This window comes from Anomaloglossus baeobatrachus, chromosome 1 (genome assembly GCF_048569485.1).
Source record: "Anomaloglossus baeobatrachus isolate aAnoBae1 chromosome 1, aAnoBae1.hap1, whole genome shotgun sequence".
NCBI classification, from domain to species: Eukaryota; Metazoa; Chordata; class Amphibia; order Anura; family Aromobatidae; genus Anomaloglossus; species Anomaloglossus baeobatrachus.
The window spans coordinates 450686591-450695708 of record NC_134353.1 but is presented as its reverse complement, the minus strand read 5'-3'; positions in this window follow the sequence as shown (position 1 = coordinate 450695708).

Here is a 9118-nt window from a genome sequence, read left to right as displayed (position 1 = left end):
TATATGTGCACCATCCTTATATGCGCCAAATCCCTATATGTTCCCCATCTTTATATGTGCTTCATCCTTATTTGTGCCCCATCTTTAAATGTACACCATCTTTATATGTGCTTCATCCTAATATGTGCATCATCCTTATATGTGCATCAACCTTATATGTGCAACATCCTGGTAGGTACTCCATACTTATTTGTGCCCCATTCTTATGTGTGCCCAATCCTTGTATGTTCACAATCCATGTATGATCCCCATCCTATCATTTACTCCAATTCTAATATGTGCCCCATCCTTTTATGATCCCCATCCTTTCATGTGTCCCATCGTTATATGTCACCCATCCTTATATGTTCCCCATCCTTATATGTTCCCCATCCTTACATGTGCCCCATCCTTACATGTGCACCATCCTTATATGTGTCCCATCCTTGTATATGCCCCATCCTTATATGTTCCGCATATTTACATGTGCCCCATCCTTATATGTTCACCATTCTTATTTTTGCTTCATCCTTATATGTTCCCCTTGTTTATATGTGCTTCATCCTTATATATGCACTCTCCTTATATGTTCACTATCCTTATACGTGCATTATCCTTATATGTGCAACATCCTGTTCCGTACCCCATATTTATATGTGCCACATTTTTATATGTGTCAAATCCTTATATTTGCCCCATCCATCTATGTTCCCCATTCTAGCATTTACCCCAATCCTATGTTTCCTATTCTTATGTGTGCCCCATCTTGGTATGTTGCCCATCCTATATGTGCCCCATCCTTATATGTGCCCTATTCTTAAATGTTCCCCATTCTTATATGTTCCCCATTTTTATACGTTCCCCATCCTTATATGTGCCCATTCCTTATATGGGCCCCATCTTTATATGTGCCCGTTTCTTATATGTGCCCCATCCGTATATTTACCCTATTCTTATATGTGCCCTATCCTTATATGTGCCCCATCCTTATATGTGCCCCATCGTTATATGTTCCCCATTCTTTTATTTTCCCTATCCTTATATGTGACCCATCTTTATATGTTCCCCATTTTTATATGTTTTCCATCCTTATATGTTCCCCATCCTTATATCTGCACTATCCTTCTATGGGCCTCATCCTTATATGTATGCCATCATTATATGTGCCCCATCCTTATATGTGACCCATCCTTATATGTGCACCATCCTTATATGTGCCCAATCCTTATAAGGGCCCCATCTTCATATGTGCCCCTTCCTTATATGTGCACCATCCTTATATGAGCCCCATCCTTAAATGTTCCCCATTTTTATATGTTCCCCATCCTTCTCGATTCCCCATTCTTATATGTGCAACACCTTTATATGTGACCAATACTTATATAGGTCCCATTCGTATATGTGCCCCATTCTTATATGGGCCCCATCCTTATATTTTTCCTATTCTTATATGTGCCCCATCCTTATATGTTCCCCATTCTTATATGTTCCTTATCCTTATATGTGCACCATCCTTATATGCGCCCAATCCCTATATGTTCTTCATCTTTATATGTGATTCATCCTTATTTGTGCACCATCTTTAAATGTGCACCATCTTTATATGTGCATCAACCTTATATGTGCAACATCCTGGTACGTACTCCATACTTATTTGTTTCCCATTCTTATGTGTGCCCAATTTTTGTATGTTCACAATCCATGTATGTTCCCCATCCTAGCATTTACTCCAATCCTAATATGTGCCCCATCTTTTTATGATCCCCATTTTTATATGTGCCCCATTCTTATATGCTCCCCATTCTTTCATGTGTCCCATCGTTATATGTGACCCATCCTTATATGTTCCCCACCCTTATATGTTCCCCATCCTTACATGTGCCCCATCCTTATATGTGCACCATCCTTATAAGTGCGCCATCCTTATATATGCCCCATCCTTATATGTTCCGCATTTTTACATGTGCCCCATCCTTATATGTTCACCATTTTTATTTTTGCTTCATCCTTATATGTTCCCCATGTTTATATGTGCTTCATCCTTATATATGCACTATCCTTATATGTTCACTATCCTTAAATGTGCACCATCCTTATATGTTCACTATTTTTATACGTGCATCATCCTTATATGTGCAACATCCTGTTCCGTACCCCATATTTATATGTGCCACATTTTTATTTGTGCCCAATCCTTATATTTGCCCCATCCATCTATGTTCCCCATTCTAGCATTTACCCCAATCCTATGTTTCCTATTCTTATGTGTGCCCCATCTTGGTATGTTCCCCATCCTATATGTGCCCCATCCTTATATGTGCCCTATTCTTAAATGTTCCCCATTCTTATATGTTCCCCATCTTTCTATGTTCCCTATTTTTATACGTTCCCCATCCTTATATGTGCCCAATCCTTATATGGGCCCCATCTTTATATGTGCCCCTTTCTTATATGTGCCCCATCCGTATCTTTACCCTATTTTTATATGTGCCCTATCCTTATATGTGCCCCATCCTTATATGTGCCCCGTCGATATATGTTCCCCATTCTTTTATTTGCCCTATCCTTATATGTGACCCATCTTTATATGTTCCCCATCCTTATATGTTTTCCATCCTTATATGTTCCCCATCCTTATATGTGCACTATCCTTCTATGGGCCTCATCATTATATGTACCCCATCATTATTTGTGCTCCATCCTTATATGTGACCCGTCCTTATATGTGCACCATCCTTATATGTGCCCAATCCTTATAAGGGCCCCATCTTCATATGTGCCCCTTCCTTATATGTGCCCCATCCTTATATTTGCCCTATTCTTATATGTGCCCTATCCTTATTTGTGCCCCATCCTTATATGTGCCCCATCCTTATATGTGCCCAATTGTTATATGTTCCCCATTCTTTCATTTGCCCCATCCATATATGTGACCCATCTTTATATGTTACCCATCCTTATATGTTTTCCATCCTTATATGTGCACTATCCTTTATATGTGCCTGATCCTGGTATGTTCCCCATCCTTAAATGTTCCCCATCTTTATATGTTTCCCATTTTTATATGTTCCCGATCCTTATATGTTCTCCATCCTTATATGTGCCCCATCGTAATATGTGCACCATCCTTATATGTGGACCATCCTTATATGTGCAGCATCCTTATATGTGCCCCATCGTTATATGTGACCCATCCTTATATGTTCCCCATCCTTATATGTTCCCCATCCTTACATGTGCCCCATCCTTATATGTGCACCATCCTTATAAGTGCGCCATCCTTATATATGCCCCATCCTTATATGTTCCGCATTTTTACATGTGCCCCATCCTTATATGTTCACCATTTTTATTTTTGCTTCATCCTTATATGTTCCCCATGTTTATATGTGCTTCATCCTTATATATGCACTATCCTTATATGTTCACTATCCTTAAATGTGCACCATCCTTATATGTTCACTATCCTTATACGTGCATCATCCTTATATGTGCAACATCCTGTTCCGTACCCCATATTTATATGTGCCACATTTTTATTTGTGCCCAATCCTTATATTTGCCCCATCCATCTATGTTCCCCATTCTAGCATTTACCCCAATCCTATGTTTCCTATTCTTATGTGTGCCCCATCTTGGTATGTTCCCCATCCTATATGTGCCCCATCCTTATATGTGCCCTATTCTTAAATGTTCCCCATTCTTATATGTTCCCCATCTTTCTATGTTCCCTATTTTTATACGTTCCCCATCCTTATATGTGCCCAATCCTTATATGGGCCCCATCTTTATATGTGCCCCTTTCTTATATGTGCCCCATCCGTATCTTTACCCTATTCTTATATGTGCCCTATCCTTATATGTGCCCCGTCGATATATGTTCCCCATTCTTTTATTTGCCCTATCCTTATATGTGACCCATCTTTATATGTTCCCCATCCTTATATGTTTTCCATCCTTATATGTGCACTATCCTTCTATGGGCCTCATCATTATATGTACCCCATCATTATATGTGCTCCATCCTTATATGTGACCCGTCCTTATATGTGCACCATCCTTATATGTGCCCAATCCTTATAAGGGCCCCATCTTCATATGTGCCCCTTCCTTATATGTGCCCCATCCTTATATTTACCCTATTCTTATATGTGCCCTATCCTTATTTGTGCCCCATCCTTATATGTGCCCCATCCTTATATGTGCCCCATTGTTATATGTTCCCCATTCTTTCATTTGCCCCATCCATATATGTGACCCATCTTTATATGTTACCCATCCTTATATGTTTTCCATCCTTATATGTGCACTATCCTTTATATGTGCCTGATCCTGGTATGTTCCCCATCCTTAAATGTTCCCCATCCTTCAATGTTCCCCATCTTTATATGTTTCCCATTTTTATATGTTCCCGATCCTTATATGTTCTCCATCCTTATATGTGCCCCATCGTAATATGTGCACCATCCTTATATGTGGACCATCCTTATATGTGCAGCATCCTTATATGTGCCCCATCGTTATATGTTCCCCATTCTATATGTTTTCCATCCTTATATGTTCTCCATCTTTATATGTGCCTCAACCTTATATACACCAGAACCTTTTATGCGCCCCATCCTTATATATTCCGCATATTTACATGTGCCCCATCCTTATATGTTCCCCATCCTTTTATGTTCCACATCCAGCAGAGTGAAGGCAGATAGCCGTAACGTACATGACTGAGGCAGTGATAGATCCAGGAAAGGGTTAAGGAGTAAGGGATGGGGGTTTTACCTAAGGAATGCGGTGGGGGGGGGTGAGTGAGCAGGAGGAGAGACGGGGGCAGGGGCCATATAAGAGATAGGTCCCATGTTAAGGTGTCATTCCTTTGTCCTGGACTCAAAGACTGAACAAGCAGTTTGGATGCCTTGCTGAAGAGCGTTCAGGCCGCGGCTTTGACATGTAGGCCCGAATGGATTCAGGCCCAGCTAGACGAATTGCTGAAGAATGCCCGGGATACAGCATCTGTCCCTTCTGAACTTTCTGAACATCAAACTCTAAGAAGATCAAGACCTCCTGAGAGACTAACTTCTGAAATGGCCAATAGGACTCACAATAGGATCATAAGTCCTTCCGTTACTTCTAGGAAAAGAGCAAAGCGCAGCACGGCCTCTGATCCTTCTTACAAACCAGGAAGGAAACTACAGTACAAGAATAACAAGGGACAGAGAAAAGAGCCCGACCACCTAACCAGAGAGACACCAAGAAGTGCAAGGAGAAAGTCCAGCTCTACTGAGGTGCCAGCCAGAGAAGCAGCCACACAAGCTACAACTGACGTGACCACAGCCCACCATGAATCCTTAGAACTTCCTCAACAAACTTTGCATCATTCTAGAGGACATCATACGGCCTCACCCCAGGAAATAAACCAACACGGGGGGATTGGCTTAGGACACACAACATTTCCGGATCCGGGTTCTCATTACACGAGGAGTGGTAGGAATCCAAAAAGACAACTGCGCAAAAGTACTTTAACCAGACAAAGACTTCTTCGGCCGGCTCAGGATTGGAGTCCGGCAAGAAATCTACAGCTACAAGACTCAGAAGAGATTCCAGACAATGACTATGACACAGATAACGACTCCCCACTAGAGGGCAGCAGCACGCAGCACTTCAATAATGGAGGGGCTGTAGAGACTATAACTAATACGTCACGAACGGCTGGTCAACCTAGGACGCAGCCAGGTATTGGTGAGAACACTTTTTCTTGTCCTATATCTAGTGTAACAACACCTGTAATAAGTCCAGTGGGCGCAGTTGGGGGTACAGTTCCCGGCAATGTAGGATGGGATCTTAATTCAGTAGTACAGCAATTAGTGTCAGGGGTTAAGGAGGCTTTGAGTCAGTCTAGCTTACCCATAACTTCTTCTCCTATTGCTGCATGGTGCGGGAATGGTCGCCGGACATCGGAGGTGGTAAGTCAGTCGTGTGCTGATCCAGACACACAGGAGGACGCAGTAATTTCACAAGGGGTTCCATTATCTGATGCAGCAAAAGGAGAATTATATGTATGTTTTGAGGGTCCTCTAGGAATTCATTTGAAACAGGAGGTTAGGGAGAAGATTTGGGCCGACGAATATGTGGAAATATTTTCATTATTGCCCTTAGAAAAATATAACTTGGATAGAGTAAGGTTTGATGAGAGAAAAAGAGAGGAACAAGAAAGACGGTATTGTCTCATCCCCCAAACATTTAGCAATTGGTTCCAGGCTTTTGCCATATTAGCAAGTGTAATAGGCCAAAAAACTCCTGAACATTGCTCTGCCTTATTTTGTTACATGAATTCTATCGGGGAGGCGCACCGTGTGTATGGAGGTTTAGCATGGCTGCGCTATGATGAGCAGTTTCGCCAACGAAAGGCTGGTCGCCAAGGGATTCGTTGGGATCACAAAGATATTAGTTTATGGATGCGTCTCATGACAGCGCCACGTGGGGGTTAATCAGCCCTTTCAGGGCTATGTCGGCAGATCATCAGCAAGCGGATTGTCGGCAGCAAACAGAAAAGGTTGCTGCTGGCAGTTCAATGATAGCCAGTGCAGATTCGGAAACACATGCAGGTACAGACATGAATGCACCTTCTGTAGTGGAAACCATAGCCTATCAAAATGCTTTACACGAAATAAAACCCCAACAGCAGAGATTAACCAAAAAGGGGGAAACCCCAATTAGACTCGGGGAGATGGCGGGCTATCTAAGCAGGTACCCAGATAGAAAAGCAGCACAATTGCTGGGGGAGGGTTTCTCAGAAGGTTTTTAAGATCCCATCTACTTCGGGCCCATTAACCTGTTCTCGTAACCTTGCTTCAGCTTACACATATTCTCACATTGTCTCCACAAAACTAAACAAAGAAATTGACCTGGGCCGCATGGCAGGCCCATTCCCCAAAATGCCAATAGAAAACTTAAGGGTCTCTCCATTGGGGGTGGTCCCAAAGAAGGAACCCAATAAGTTTAGGCTGATCCATCATCTGTCCTTCCCTCATGGAAGCTCAGTTAATGATGGAATCGATCAGGAACTTTGCACAGTCTCGTATACTTCATTTGATACAGCGATTGCATGGGTACAGAAGTACGGCAGAGGAGCTTTAATGGCAAAAACAGACATTGAAGCTGCCTTTAGACTCCTACCAGTCCATCCAGAAAGCTTCCATCTCTTGGGTTGTCAGTGGCAGGGAAGGTTTTATGTAGACTTGTGTTTACCCATGGGCTGCTCCATCTCATGCTCCTTGTTCGAATCATTTAGCACATTTTTAGAGTGGGTAGTAAAGAAAGAAGCCGGCGTGCGTTCTGTCCTGCATTATCTAGATGATTTCCTATGTATTGGTCCACCAAAGTCATTTGTTTGTGCTTCATTATTGTCAGCGATTCAGTCGGTTTTTAAGCGTTTCGGAGTACCGTTAGCATCAGATAAAACAGAAGGCCCGTCTACACTTATCAAGTTTTTAGGAATTTTGATTGACAGTGAGGCCATGGAGTGCAGATTACCGGATGACAAGGTCAGTGATCTGCTGGAGGCAGTCAGAGAAGCTAGATCTCACCGTAAGATCAGATTAAAGGATCTACAATCGCTGTTAGGAAAAATGAATTTTGCGTGTCGCATTATTCCAATGGGTAGAGTTTTTTGTAGGCGCCTAGCTGCAGCTACCTCAGGCATAACCTTTCCACATCACTTTGTGCGGCTGGCTAGAACATTAAAGGACGATCTGGCGGTATGGGAACAGTTCTTAATGGAGTTTAATGGGAGGTCATTGTGGATCAGACCACCGGTTTCAAATTTTGATCTAGACATCCACACTGATGCAGCGGGGTCAACTGGTTTTGGTGCATATTGTTCTGGACAGTGGTGTGCAGATAGGTGGCCAGAGAGTTGGAGAAACAATGGGTTAACACGAAACTTAGTACTCCTTGAATTGTTCCCCATAGTGGTTGCTTGTGAAATTTGGTGCAATATTTTCCGAAACCGAAAAGTGAGATTTCATTGTGATAACTTGGGAGTTGTAGAAGTCATCAACAAACAATCAGCTTCTTCCCTGCCTGTTGTTACGTTGCTGCGTCATCTAGTGCTGCGCTGTTTAAAGTCACATTGTCAGATTACAGCTGTGCATGTCCCCGGTGTTTGCAATTCTGTGGCTGATGCTCTGTCTCGTTTTCAGTGGGACAGATTCCGTTCGTTAGCCCCGATGGCAGAGGTACAAGGCAAGAAGTGTCCGGATTTTCTGTGGTCACTGCCAGTGACACTGCATACGCTCTGATAGAACGGTCTGTGGGTGTAAGCACATGGCAGAGGTACCAGTCAGCATGGAGGGAATGGGAAGACTTGTGTGCTCTAGTGGCACATGATGCCAGTGTACATGACAATGTTTCCTTGTTGTTATTTTACATTAGCAGGGCCTTTGTGGACGGTACTTCATTGTCCAGTATTGATAGTAAAATGTCTGGATTAGCTTTTTGGTTTAAGTTGCACGACTTCACTGATTACACAAAGCATTTTTTAGTTAAGCAGGCCCTAAAGGGTTACAGAAAAAGTTGTAAGAAGACCAGAGATAAACGGCGTCCGATTTCTTTCCAGTTATTGCAGCAGATGCTGAGTGTACTAGGCTGAGTCTGGAGCAGTCCGTTTGAAGTGTTACTCTTTAGTTGTGCATTCACACTGGCCTTCTTTGGAGCTTTTAGAGTCAGTGAGTTAGTGTCGAGTAGCTCCACCAGAAGTGGGGGTCTACAAGCCAAGGACATGCATCAGTACACAGACAGAGGGGGTCTACAAGCCGAGGACGTGCATCAGTACACAGACAGATTGGAATGTTTTCTAGCAAAGTCAAAAACTGATCAACAGGGTAGAGGAAAATGGATCACATTGTTTCCTTTAAGCGGTTCCAGGGCCTGCCCGGTCATCTGTTTTAGAAACTATGTCTTAAGAAGGCCAAATATCCAAAGTTCATTACTAATTCATGAGGATTGTAAGTCATTGTCACAATTTCAATTCACAGCAGTTCTTAAAAAATGCCTGACAATATTGGGAGAGTCTCCAAACGCATTCACTTCACACTCATTTAGGATAGGAGCAGCCACAGAAGCTGTAGATGGGGCTTAGAGC